This window comes from Scyliorhinus torazame, chromosome 18, assembly GCF_047496885.1.
Source record: "Scyliorhinus torazame isolate Kashiwa2021f chromosome 18, sScyTor2.1, whole genome shotgun sequence".
NCBI lineage: Eukaryota > Metazoa > Chordata > Chondrichthyes > Carcharhiniformes > Scyliorhinidae > Scyliorhinus > Scyliorhinus torazame.
Genome location: NC_092724.1, coordinates 65,382,374 through 65,396,665, shown reverse-complemented (window position 1 = coordinate 65,396,665; position 14,292 = coordinate 65,382,374). Strand labels below are relative to the sequence as shown.

The 14,292-nt window shown below is 49.9% G+C and overlaps 1 protein-coding gene across 1 annotated transcript in view; it reads right to left on the bottom strand.

Moving 5' to 3' along the window:
• palm1a (paralemmin 1a) overlaps nucleotides 1–14,292 on the bottom strand; it is a 360,072-nt gene that overhangs the window by 44,595 nt on the left and 301,185 nt on the right. The window lies entirely within an intron of this gene.

Sequence of the window (14,292 nt, the reverse complement as noted above, 5' to 3'; positions counted from 1 at the left end):
ATTATTCGGGGCTGGGGGCACTGTGGCGTGGCAGTCCGGGGCGCGTGAGCTGGTCGAATGGGGGGGGAATATTTCGCGGGCTGGGTCCACGAGCCGCTGCTGCCATGTTGCACTGCGCGGTGACAGCCTGCGCATGCGCAGCCACGGACCCGCAATTCTCAGGGATGTATCGGCAGCGAGAGCCGGATGCTCTACGCTGCCGTTCTGCTAGCCCCCAGCATAACGGAGAATTGGTGGCCGTATTGCGCCAGTTTCTCTGGTGTAAAACGTCACCGTTCCCATGCCGGTGCGGGGACATAGCCCCAGAATCGGACAATCCAGCCCTCTGATTCTCCTGGGGAGATAGTCGTCTCGAAATGTCAATGTTTGGTCTGGTACATTTTTCAGCAAATCCTTTTGAAGTAATTCTTGACATCTTTTGGTGTGAAATTCCATGAGGTTGTCTGGGAATTTCTGAATTGTTGAAACTGGTCACCTTGCACTGCCACACTTCAGGTGACTTATGGCAGCCATCTAAGTCAGTGTCCTTTCTTGTCTTAAGAAGTCCTTTTTTAAAAGTTCCATATATGTTCGGTCAGCTGGTGAAGTTACAAATTGATATCACTCATACATAAGTCACATCATCAAGACAAACTCCTGATGGAGAAGGAAATGGAGCGATGTAATGGATGGAGTTAGGTGAGAAAAGATAGGAGGGGGCTTGAATGGAGCATAAACATTAGCAGGGACTGGTTGGGCCAAATGGCCTGATTCTGTACTATATAACCTGCGTAATCCTATGACCGCTTGCCTCAGAGGCGAGAGTTTCTACTTTGTTGTAAGGTTTCAGGATGGAGAAATATAACTGATCTTTACCAATATTTTGGACAAAAAATTGGTTGCTGATTTACCCTGAAAGGGGGCCAGTCGTGATGTTAAAAGTAGATACTTTCTAGGTGTTGACGGTGCCCACCTGAAACATATTGGACACTTTGCATAAGCAATTTGGGGTCTAAAAACAGTCATAGAACCTGATGCAAAATGTGATCAGGAATGAGTGGAACTTGTGCCGTGTAAGCTTCACCCTGTACTAGGTCTTGAATGGCTGGAGCCTTGAAGGGACAGTTGGAGGTCGCTCAAGAAATGGCCACCACACCACATTTTATAAGTTATATTTGTGTCAGGTGCTTCTTGGAGTGTACAATGTGGGCCTCAGTACCTTGCATTCCCTCTGCTCTATCTCCCGCCCTTCCAGGAATAACCTGTGGGCCAGAGATATGTAGGAGCGAAGCAGGAGTCATCAGGTTGCAACCTAGAGGCTGCATCTGAATCCCCAATAGACATCCAAACAAAGGCTGATGCTGAACTTGGCTCCGGCCTCTCACTGACATCATTGGGCACATATTCATGTCATGCCATCCAGATTGTTCCCGGAGCCAGTGCGTGGTTGAATATTCCCCTACCAACAGGTTATTTTCTTCTCAAGTAATTCAGAAGGCTTCTGACTTTAATTCCTGACACAAATGCATTTAGTTAACGTGTTGTGCTGCACAGGACCTGAGGGGTAACGACTATTGTGCTGGGCTCCACTGACCCTCCCCAATAATACATCCCAATGTAGCACGTTCCTGGCTATGTAAAGAAAGAAGAGTGCCTGCTGATCACAACAGAACCAATTCGGCGCATTTAGCTACTTGCAGTCAGGAACTGAGTAAACGAACAGATGGAGGAATATTTAATCTGTGGTGTCTGAGTATAATCTCCATGCATGCTGTCACCTCTCAAACCCACAGGCTCTCGAGAACAGGCCTCACTGCTACTTCTGTCAAATCATTTCGGTACAGCACCATAACCATCGTACACATTGTCAATCCTGTGACAGCTTTGAGGGTGGTAACCTCCGCCACCTCCCCAATAAAACTTGTGACTATTTGTATCTCACAAAGCTTCCACTCCTCAACGTTGGGAAACACTGTCCTAATCTCCAGATGGGAAAACTTTCCGTGTGATTTTTCTTGGGGACAGTCATGTGTAATGGCAGCTCACACATCCACAAATCACTGACTTTCAGCTTTTAAAGCTCCTCTTTCTATTTTCCAAATTCCATTGCTGAGATGTAAATCATTCGGCTCCCCCTTAACGATGAACCCCACGCTGCCTCCTACCTCTCTCACTCACCATCTCACACACTGCAGGACAAAACTGTAGGATCTCTTCATAGTGAAGCGTACAGGCCAGAGTGAAACTCAGTGGAAATCTCCGTGAGCTCATTTTGGAGTCGAAAGGGTATCCAGGGTAACTGTGCATTTCTAGAAATGTCCCCCACTGAGTCTGCCTCTAGTAACCCATTGTACAATCTTCAACAGAAAGGAAAGTTTGAGTTTATCTGGTACCTTTCTCAGACCCACAGCATTGTTTTACAGCCAGTCACAGACTTTGGAATTAGAGTCACTGTTACAATGTGGCAGTAAACTCGAGCCCAAAAAACTCCCACAAACAGCAATAAGATTGTGTGTGAATCTGTATGTGTGTGTGCTTGTGCATGTATGTGTGTGTATGTGTGCATGTTTGTGCATGTATGTACGTGTGTGCTTGTGCATGTGGGTGTGCGCATGTTCATGCATGTGTGTATCCTTGTGCCTGCATGCGTGTGGGGGGGTGTCCATGTATGTATGTGTGTGCGTTTGTGCATGTGTGTGTGTGCTTGTGAATGTGTGTGTGTACTTGGAAAGGTTGAGGGTGCTAGGCCTTTTCTCATTAGAGCGGAGAAGGATGAGGGGCGACTTGATAGAGGTTTATAAGATGATCAGGGGAATAGATAGAGTAGACAGTCAGAGACTTTTTCCCCGGGTGGAACACACCATTACAAGGGGACATAAATTTAAGGTGAAAGGTGGAAGATATAGGAGGGATATCAGAGGTAGGTTCTTTACCCAGAGAGTAGTGGGGGCATGGAATGCACTGCCTGTGGAAGTAGTTGAGTCGGAAACATTAGGGACCTTCAAGCAGCTATTGGATAGGTACATGGATGACGGTAAAATGATATAGTGTAGATTTATTTGTTCTTAAGGGCAGCACGGTAGCATTGTGGATAGCGCAATTGCTTCACAGCTCCATGGTCCCAGGTTCGATTCCGGCTTGGGTCATTGTCTGTGCGGAGTCTGCACGTCCTCCCCGTGTCTGCGTGGGTTTCCTCCGGGTGCTCCGGTTTCCTCCCACAGTCCAAAGATGTGCGGGTTAGGTGAATTGGCCAATGATAAATTGCCCTTAATGTCCAAATTGCCCTTGGTGTTGGGTGGAGGTGTTGAGTTTGGGTATGGTGCTCTTTCCAAGAGCCGGTGCAGACTCAAAGGGCCGAATGGCCTCCTTCTGCACTGTAAATTCAATGATAATCCATGATTAATCTAGGACAAAGGTTCGGCACAACATCGTGGGCCGAAGGGCCTGTTCTGTGCTGTATTTTCTATGTTCTATGTTCTATGTTGTGCATGCTTGGGTGTGTATCTGTATGTGTGTTTGTGTTGTGCTTGTGTGTGCGTACATGTTTGCATGTATTGTGTTTGTGTGTGTTGTGCTTGTGTGTGTTGTGCTTGTGTGTGCATATATGTGTGTGCTTGTGCATGCGTGCACATGTATGTTTATGTATGTCTGCTTGTGTGCATGCATGTTTGTATGTGTTTGTGCTTGTGTGTGTGCTTGTGCATGCGTGTTTGTGCTTGCGTGTGTGTGTGCGTGTGGCTGGAGTTGTCTGGGGTGGTTTATTTTGGTGGATGTGACTCAGGGGAAATGTGTATGGTAATGTATTCCGTTCCTGTATTTCTGCAGAAGCAGAGTCCGATCTGGGCCGGTATTTAATGGAGGGAATGGGGGTCTTGCTCACTGGCTGGTGAGATGATGAGAGCCCCGCGTTGCCTCCTTTCAGGAAGTCCTTGCAAATTCAGTGTCCATGAAGCACTTAACTGGAGAGTGGTGGGCCCCAAGGATGGAAATCTTGTCCATTAGGAGTTGCTGGCCAATCAGAGCCCGGCAGCTGTCACTGCAGGCAGTGCCACCAATAAACCTAAATCTAACCAATAAACCTGACCCTAACCCACAAACCTAACCTAACCAATAAAACTACCCTCACCAATAAACCTAACCTTAACCAATAAATTTAACTCTAACCAATAAACCTAACCTAACCAATAAACCATACCTAACCAGTAAAACTACACTTCCCAATAAACCTAACCTTAACCAATAAATCTAACTCGAACCAATAAATCTAACTCTAATCAATAAACCTAACCTAACCAATAAACCTAACCCTGACCAAAGAACCAAACCAATAAACCTAAGATCAAATAACTAATCCTGTCACTAAGCCCTAACCACTTAGATTTGTCAAACCTATTTCCCTTTCAATTGCTTGCAAATGAAAACGAAATTGGATGGGTGCTTGAGGGAAGTAATCTCAGAGGGCATTGGGGATAGAGGCCGGGATTCTCCCCTACCCGGCGGGGCGGGGGAATCCGGCGTAATGGAGTGGCGGGAACCACTCCGGCGTCGCGCCGCCCCAAAGGTGTGGAATTCTCTGCACCTTTAGGGGCCAAGCCCTCACCTTGAGGGGCTAGGCCTGCGCCGGAGTGATTTCCGCCCCGACGGCTGGCGGGAAAGACTTTTGGCACCACGCCAGCCGGCGCTGAAAGGACTTCGCCGGGCGACGCATGCGCGGGAGCGTCAGCAGACGCTCACGGCATCCCCGCGCATGCGCAGTGGAGGGGGTCACTTCCGCCTCCGCCATAGTGGAGACCATGGCGAAGGCGGAAGAAAAAGAGTGCCCCCACGGCACAGGCCCGCCCGCCGATCGGTGGGCCCCGATCGCGGGCCAGGCCACCGTGGGGGGGCATCCCCCGGGGCTCCGGGGTCCTGGGGGGGGGGGCGGTGCGATCTGGCCCTGGGGGGTGCCCCCAGGGTGGCCAGATCGCCCCGCGCCCTCCCAGGACCCCGGAGCCTGCCCGCGCCGTCTGCCCCCGCCGGTAAGATAGGTGGTTCAATCCACGTCGGCTGGCGGGGGTTGACAGCGGCGGGACTTCGACCCATTGCGGGCCGGAGAATCGCCAGGGGGAGCCCGCCAACCAGCGCGATTCCCACCCCCGCCAATTCTCTGGTGGCGGAGAATTCAGAACACGGCGGGGGCGGGATTCACGCCACCCCCGGCGATTCTCCGACCCGGCGGGAGGTCGGAGAATCGCGCCCAGAGTGCGGGAATGGACTAACTGGATTATTCTCCTGTGCCAGCATGGACTCAATGAGCAGAACATCCTCTGTATGTGGTACAATGACACTAATGGGCAGAATCCTCTAGTTCTGCCAGCAGCAGGAATCATGGCAGGCGGAGGCATTTAATCTGGCAGGAAGCAAAAATGCTGTTTCCCAAGAAGGGGAGGGGGGGATAAACTGTCGGAATTTTCTTCTCCTGGCTTTCCATGCAGGTTAAAGGCAGGTTGAGCTTCCTGACGAACAATATTGGGAACCTCTTTTGCATTGTATTAGCATCTCATACATACTGATTGAAAAACCACCTCGCTGGAATTAAGCTCCTCCTCCAAATTAAGAACCCCACCAGTGAAAATTTAGAATATTCACTTTTACGACTGGATATTAATGGAGTGCACCTGTTGAACTGATCACCTCTTCCATCACTTTGAGGTCAGTTGATGTTGCTTTGTCCTCCTTGGGGGACCTTGCACAACTTTACTTATCATGGGTATCATTCTCCGACCCCCCCCGCCGGGTCGGAGAATGGCCGTTGGCCGCCGTGAATCCCGCCCCCGCCCCCGCCAAAGTCTCCGGTACCGGAGATTGGGCGGGGGCGGGAATCGGGCCGCGCCGGTTGGCGGGACCCCCCGCTCAATTCTCCGGCCCGGATGTGCCGAAGTCCCGCCCAGAAATTGCCTGTCCCGCCGGCGTAAATCAAACCTGGTATTTACCGGCGGGACCTGGCGGCGTGGGCGGGCTCCGGGGTCCTTGGGGGGGGGGGGGAGGCGTGGGGCGATCTGACCCCGGGGGGTGCCCCCACGGTGGCCTGGCCCGCGATCGGGGCCCACTGATCCGCGGGCGGGCCTGTGCCGTGGGGGCACTCTTTCCCTTCCTCCTCCGCTACGGCCTCCACCATGGCAGAGGCGGAAGAGACTCTCCCCACTGCGCATGCGCGGGAAACTGTCGGCGCCCGTTGACGCTCCCGCGCATGTACCGGGAAACTGTCAGCGGACGCTGACGCTCCCGCGCATGCGCCGCATTTCCGCGCCAGCTGGCGGGGCAACAAACGCCATTTCTGCCAGCTGGCGGGGCGGAAATCCCTCCGGCGTTGGCCTTGCCCCTCAATGTTGGGGCTAGGCCGCCAAAGATGCGGAGCATTCCGCACCTTTGGGCCGGCGCGATGCCCATCTGATTGGCGCCGTTTTTGGCGCCAGTCGGCGGACATCGCGCCGTTGGTGGAGAATTTCGCCACTTAAGTTCTGTTAGATCTTTGTGGGGATCCACAGTTGATTTATTTTGCCCTGGTATCTGCTCTTTTGTGCTGTACCCATTGAGGATAAAGGTTTGGAGGGACATGGATCATTCCTGCAGCATTCATCACCAGCCGACGAGTGGAGAGTTCACCCTGAAATATTGGGGTGGCACAGTAGCACAGTGCTTAGCACTGCCGCTCTTTCGGAGGGTCGGTGCAAACACGATGGGCCAAATGGCCTCCTTCTGCACTGCAAGGATTCTATAAAAAAGATAATGCGCGAGATTCTCCGACCCCCCGCCGGGTCGGAGAATCGCCAGGGGCTGGCATGAATCCCCCCCGCCGGTTGCCGAAGTCTCCGGCACCGGAGATTCGGCAGGGACGGGAATCGCGCCGCACCGGTTGGCCCCCCCCCCCCCCGCGATTCTCCGGCCCGGATGGGCCGAAGTCCCGCCGCTAAAATGCCTGTCCCGCCGGCGTAAATTAAACCACCTACCTTACCGGAGGGACAAGGCGGCGCGGGCGGGCTCCGGGGTCCTCGGGGGGGGGGGGGCGCGGGGCGATCTGGCCCCGGGGGGTGCCCACACGGTGGCCTGGCCCACGAGCGTTAGCGGCCGCTGTCAGTTTCCCGCGCATGCGCAGTGGGGAGAGTCACTTCCGCCTCCGCCATGGTGGAGGCCGTGGCGGAGGCGGAAGGGAAAGAGTGCCCCCACGGCACAGGCCCGCCCGCGGATCGGTGGGCCCCGAATGACGCCCCTGAGGTGCGACTAACAGGCATTAGACCTCAGCAGCACATTGGCAGCAGGTTGCAGGCACCATCTGGGCATCAGAAGCAACTTGTCAAGACTGAACACCACTGACTGCCTCACCGGCAAAAGATCTTGGGTGGAGGAATGTGGGTGACAAGGGTGGGTGAGGAAAGGGGAGGAAAGGCATAAGTAGGGGCTGACAGCAGCTTGCATTTGTGCTGTGGAACCAGGAGGAGTTCTCTGCTCCACCCCCACCAGTCCAATAGAAAACGTCAACAACTTTGGTGATGGCCTCCAACAATTCCTTTCAGGGCACAGAATGATCCCAGAAAAACTGAGAGGAGCATGTCCAGTGTCTGCGCCATTCAAACCTGACCAAGTTCTGGCAGACATCCTGAAATAAGCATCATTAGGCCCCTAGAGAAGAGACACAAATGGCCTAGATAATGGTGAAGCTTAGATTATCTGACAATCGCCTGGTCCAATATGGTGACATATTTCCACCTCTTTTGAGCCATAGAAGGTAGCTCTGCAAACTGGTCTTTTTTGGCCACTGTTTCACCTGCAATAAGACCAGGTTCCTATCCCATGTAGGTTCCTATCCCATATTCTTAATGGGAGATGGGGCAGGTTTAGCACAGTGGACTAAACAGCTGTCTTGAACATAGAACATAGAACAGTACAGCACAGAACAGGCCCTTCGGCCCTCGATGTTGTGCCGAGCATTGTCCAAAACCAAGATCAAGCTATCCCACTCCCTGTCATTCTGGTGTGCTCCATGTGCCTATCCAATAACCGCTTGAAAGTTCCTAAAGTGTCCGACTCCACTATCACAGCAGGCAGTCCATTCCACACTCTAACCACTCTCTGAGTAAAGAACCTACCTCGGACATCCCTCCTATATCTCCCACCTTGAATCCTATAGTTATGCCCCCTTGTAACAGCTACATCCACCCGAGGAAATAGTCTCTGAACGTCCACTCTATCTATCCCCCTCATTATCTTATAAACCTCTATTAAGTCGCCTTTCATCCTCCTCCGCTCCAAAGAGAAAAGCCCTAGCTCCCTCAACCTTTCCTCATAAGACCTATCCTGCAAATCAGGCAGTATCCTGGTAAATCTCCTTTGCACCCTTTCCAATGCTTCCACATCCTTCCTATAATGAGGTGACCAGAACTGCACACAATACTCCAAATGTGGTCTCACCAGGGTCTTGTATAGTTGCAGCATAACCCCACGGCTCTTAAACTCAAGCCCCCTGTTAATAAACGCTAACCCACTATAAGCCTTCTTCACGGCTCTTTCCACTTGAGTGGCAACCTTCAGAGATCTGCGGACATGTACCCCAAGATCTCTCTGTTCCTCCACATTCCTCAGAACCCTGCCGTTGACCCTGTATTCCGAATTCAAATTTTTTCTACCAAAATGAATCACCTCGCACTTATCAGGGTTAAACTCCATCTGCCATTTTTCAGCCCAGCTCTGCATCCTAACAATATCTCTTTGCAGCCTACAACAGCCCTCCACCTCATCCACTACTCCACCAATCTTGGTATCATCAGCAAATTTACTGACCCACCCTTCAGCCCCCTCCACCAAGTCATTGATAAAAATCACAAATAGCAGAATGAACGATGATATAATTTCAAGTCAGGATGGTGAGTGATTTGGAGAGGATCTTGCCCCTTCATTGTAATGCAGAACAATGCCAGCAGCACGGGTTCAATTCCCGTATGGCCTCCCCGAACAGGCACCGGGGCTTTTCACAGTAACTGCATTGAAGCCTACTTGTGACAATAAGCGATTATTATTATTATTATTATTATTAACATTGATATTCAAATTCCCTGCACTCAAACGCTGGCTCACATGGTCCCCCTGTAGACATCCTCTCATCTACAGAACCTGTAGATTATTATTGCTAACTATTTCCATGCACTGATAACATATTTAAATCATTCTAATCATTGTTACGTAAGTTCAATGAAATGGGAGCAGAAAAACAGGCCTGTGTTGCCATGGAAACAATCAGTTTTCTCTTTGGCAATCTACATTCCAAGTATCCCTCAGCCTGTTAACAGTACTGTCTAAACTTTGAAGTAGGCTGCACTTCAGGAGTTCCTCGAGGTAGTGACCTGGGCCAAACCATCTTCAGCTGCTTCCTTTCCACAAAGATTCAATCCCTCCACAAGTGACGCACAGTAGCAGATGTGTGCACCATCTACAAGAAGCACTGCAGGAACTCATCCTTAGTTAGCACCTTCCAAACCCATGACCGTTACCATCTAGAAGGACAAAGGGTAGAAGACACTTGGAAACACAACCTGGAGACTCCTCTCCAAGTCACTCACCATCCTGACTTGGAAATACATCACTGTTCCTTCACTGTTGCTGGGTCAAACTCCTGGGCCTCACTCCCTCACAGCACCATGGGTGTACCTACACCACCTGGACTGCAGTGGTTCAAGAAGGAAGCTCACCACCACCTTCTGAAGGGCAATTAGGGATGGATGACAAATGCTGGCCTAGCCAGCGACGCACTCATCACGTAGAAATCATAGAACACCATAAGACTGATATATTTCCAGGTCAGGATGGTAGTTACTTAGAGGAGAACTTGGAGGTGGTGGGGTTCCCATGTGTCTGCTGCCCTTATCCATTAGGTGGTGCAATGGTTGTGATTTGGATGTTGCTGTTTATAAGGAGTCCAGGAGCACACATTGGTGGTGAAGTGAATGTTGAAGGTGGTGGATGGGGTCTGACCCAGTGGACTACTTTGTCTTGGATAGTTAAGCGTTTTTGATTCCTGTCTGAGCTGCACAAGTGGGGAGTATTCCATCACACTCCTGACTTGTGCCTTGTAGGTGATGGACAGACTTTGGAGAGTCAGGAAGTGAGTTACTCACTGCAGAATTCTCAGCCTCTGACGTGCTTTTGTAGCCACAGTATTTATAGAGCTAATCCAGTTCATTTTCTGGTCAATAGTAACTCCCAGGATGTTGATAGTTGGGGATTCAGTGACGGTAATGCCGCCGAATGTCATGGGGAGATGGCTGGAGATCGTCATTGCCTGGAGACATTCACTTCCTCCACCACAGACCAACAGTGACAACAGTGTATACCATCCCAAGTTGCACTGCATCAACTCACCAAGGTTCCGTAGGAAGCCCCTTCCAAACCCATGACCTTTGCCATTTCGAAGGACAAGAGCAGCAGGTACATGGGAACACTGCCACCTGCAAGATCCCCTCCAAATCACTCACCATCCTGACTTGAAATTATATCATCGTTCATTCACTGTCACTGGGTCAAAATCCTGCAACTCCTACCCTAATAACCCCATGGGGTACCGATATCGCATGGACTACAACGGTTCAAGAAGGCAGCTCACCACCCCTTCTCAAGGGAAATTAGTGATGGGAAACAAAAATGCTGGTCTAGTGTGACACCCATGAAGATTGGCTGCCACGTTTCCTACACTATGGACATTGATTGCACCTCCATAATTTCTGGTTGCAAAGCATTTTGAGAGGCAAGTTTTGAAAGATGCCTTAGAAATGCAAGTCTTTCATCTTCTCCACTGCGAACAGACCCTCCCTCAGGTACGCTGCTGTGCTCACTTGTGGCCACCAAGTGGCAGTGTAATCAGGCCGAAGCCAAGGATAGAGCCGCAGCCTCGCGTTCTGGGGCTGCTTGTATTTGGCAGCACAGCATTGTCTGTTAAACGCCGGGAGCTACGAGAGGATTGGCCAACAATAAAATCAGAATAAATAAATACATTGGACATTAAAAAATGCTCCCTGGTCAAATGTAACTAGAAAATATATATTGTTCCTCAGAATCCAGTGAATGTTTCGATTGAAAGCCTTCAATTTTATATCTGCATTCAAATGCCATAAAAGAATCATTACTAACTGGACTGCTATAAATCAGATTGGGAGTGCTTCATCTCACTGATACATCACTTAAATCGGGCTGCTTCATTCTGGGTACATCGGTAACAATGGAATTTACAATTAGTTACGGCATTGTCAGAGAGAGGCACACTCAACAATTTTACATACTGTGTGAGATGAGGGAATGTAAATGACTTTCATAGTAGAGGTGGCCGACTGCTTGGAAAATAAAATAAATTGTTATGTTTTGATACATAAAATACTTTAGCCGACATGAAGTGGGATGAGAAGCTTTCTGCAGCTACTCAATATACAATTCACAACACCGAGTGATCAGTCCATTCACAACACCGAGTGATCAGCCCATTCACAACACTGAGTGATCAGTCCATTCACAACACTGAGTGATCAGTCCATTCACAACACCGAGTGGTCAGTCCATTCACAACACTGAGTGGTCAGTCCATTCACAACACTGAGTGATCAGCCCATTCACAACACCGAGTGATCAGCCCATTCACAACACTGAGTGATCAGTCCATTCACAACACTGAGTGATCAGTCCATTCACAACACCGAGTGATCAGCCCATTCACAACACAGTGATCAGTCCATTCAGAACACCGAGTGATCAGTCCATTCACAACACTGAGTGATTAGTCCGTTCACAACACCGAGTGATCAGCCCATTCACAACACCGAGTGATCAGTCCATTCACAACACTGAGTGATCAGCCCATTCACAACACTGAGTGATCAGCCCATTCACAACACCGAGTGATCAGTCCATTCACAACACCGAGTGATCAGCCCGTTCACAACACCGAGTGATCAGCCCATTCACAACACCGAGTGATCAGTCCATTCACAACACCGAGTGATCAGCCCGTTCACAACACTGAGTGATCAGCCCATTCACAACACCGAGTGATCAGTCCATTCACAAAACCGAGTGATCAGCCCATTCACAACACTGAGTGATCAGTCCATTCACAACACTGAGTGATCAGTCCATTCACAACACTGAGTGATAAACCCATTCACAACACCGAGTGATCTGTCCATTCACAACACTGAGTGATCAGTCCATTCACAACACCGAGTGATCAGCCCATTCACAACACCGAGTGATCAGTCCATTCACAACACCGAGTGATCAGCCCATTCACAACACTGAGTGATCAGTCCACTCACAACACTGAGTGATCAGTCCATTCACAACACCAAGTGATCAGCCCATTCACAACACTGAGTGATCAGTCCATTCACAACACCGAGTGATCAGCCCATTCACAACACTGAGTGATCAGCCCATTCACAACACCGAGTCATCAGTCCATTCACAACACTGAGTGATCAGTCCATTCAGAACACAGAGTGATCAGTCCATTCAGAACACAGAGTGATCAGCCCATTCACAACACCGAGTGATCAGCCCATTCACAACACCGACTCATCAGTCCATTCACAACACTGAGTGATCAGCCCATTCACAACACCGAGTGATCAGTCCATTCAGAACACCGAGTCATCGGTCCATTCACAACAGTGAGTGATCAGTCCATGCACAACACCGAATGATCAGTCCATTCACAACACCGAGTCATCAGTCCATTCACAACACAGAGTGATCAGCACATTCACAAGACTGAGTGATCAGCCCATTCACAACACTGAGTGATCAGCCCATTCACAATACTGAGTGACCAGTCCATTCACAACACCGAGTCATCAGTCCATTCAGAACACCGAGTCATCAGTCCATTCACAGCACTGAGTGATCAGTCCATTCACAACACTGAGTGATCAGTCCATTCACAACACAGAGTGATCAGCCCATTCACAACACTGAGTGATCAGTCCATTCACAACACTGAGTCATCAGTCCATTCAAACACCGAATGATCAGCCCATTCACAACACCGAGTGATCAGTCCATTCACAACACAGAGTGATCAGTCCATTCACAGCACTGAGTGATCAGCCCATTCACAACACTGAGTGATCAGCCCATTCACAATACTGAGTGACCAGTCCATTCACAACACCGAGTCATCAGTCCATTCAGAACACCGAGTCATCAGTCCATTCACAGCACTGAGTGATCAGTCCATTCACAACACTGAGTGATCAGTCAATTCACAACACAGAGTGATCAGCCCATTCACAACACTGAGTGATCAGTCCATTCACAACACTGAGTCATCAGTCCATTCACAACACCGAGTGATCAGCCCATTCACAACACCGAGTGATCAGTCCATTCAGAACACAGAGTGATCAGTCCATTCACAACACTGAGTGATCAGCCCATTCACAACACCGAGTGATCAGCCCATTCACAACACCGAGTGATCAGTCCATTCACAACACTGAGTGATCAGTCCATTCAGAACACAGAGTGATCAGTCCATTCACAACACTGAGTGACCAGTCCATTCACAACACCGAGTCATCAGTCCATTCAGAACACCGAGTCATCAGTCCATTCACAGCACTGTGTGATCAGTCCATTCACAACACCGAGTGATCAGCCCATTCACAACACTGAGTGATCAGTCCATTCACAACACTGAGTAATCAGTCCATTCACAACACTGAGTGATCAGTCCATTCACAACACCGAGTGATCAGCCCATTCACAACACTGAGTGATCAGTCCATTCACAACAGTGAGTGATCAGTCCATTCACAACACCGAGTGATCAGCCCATTCACAACACCGAGTGATCAGTCCATTCACAACACCGAGTGATCAGCCCATTCACAACACCGAGTGATCAGTCCATTCACAACACCGAGTGATCAGCCCATTCACAACACTGAGTGATCAGTCCATTCACAACACCGAGTGATCAGCCCATTCACAACACTGAGTGATCAGCCCATTCACAACACTGAGTGATCAGTCCATTCAGAACACAGAGTGATCAGTCCATTCAGAACACAGAGTGATCAGCCCATTCACAACACCGAGTGATCAGCCCATTCACAACACCGAGTGATCAGCCCATTCACAACACTGAGTGATCAGTCCATTCACAACACCGAGTGATCAGCCCATTCACAACACTGAGTGATCAGCCCATTCACAACACTGAGTGATCAGTCCATTCAGAACACAGAGTGATCAGTCCATTCAGAACACTGAGTGATCAGCCCATTCACAACACTG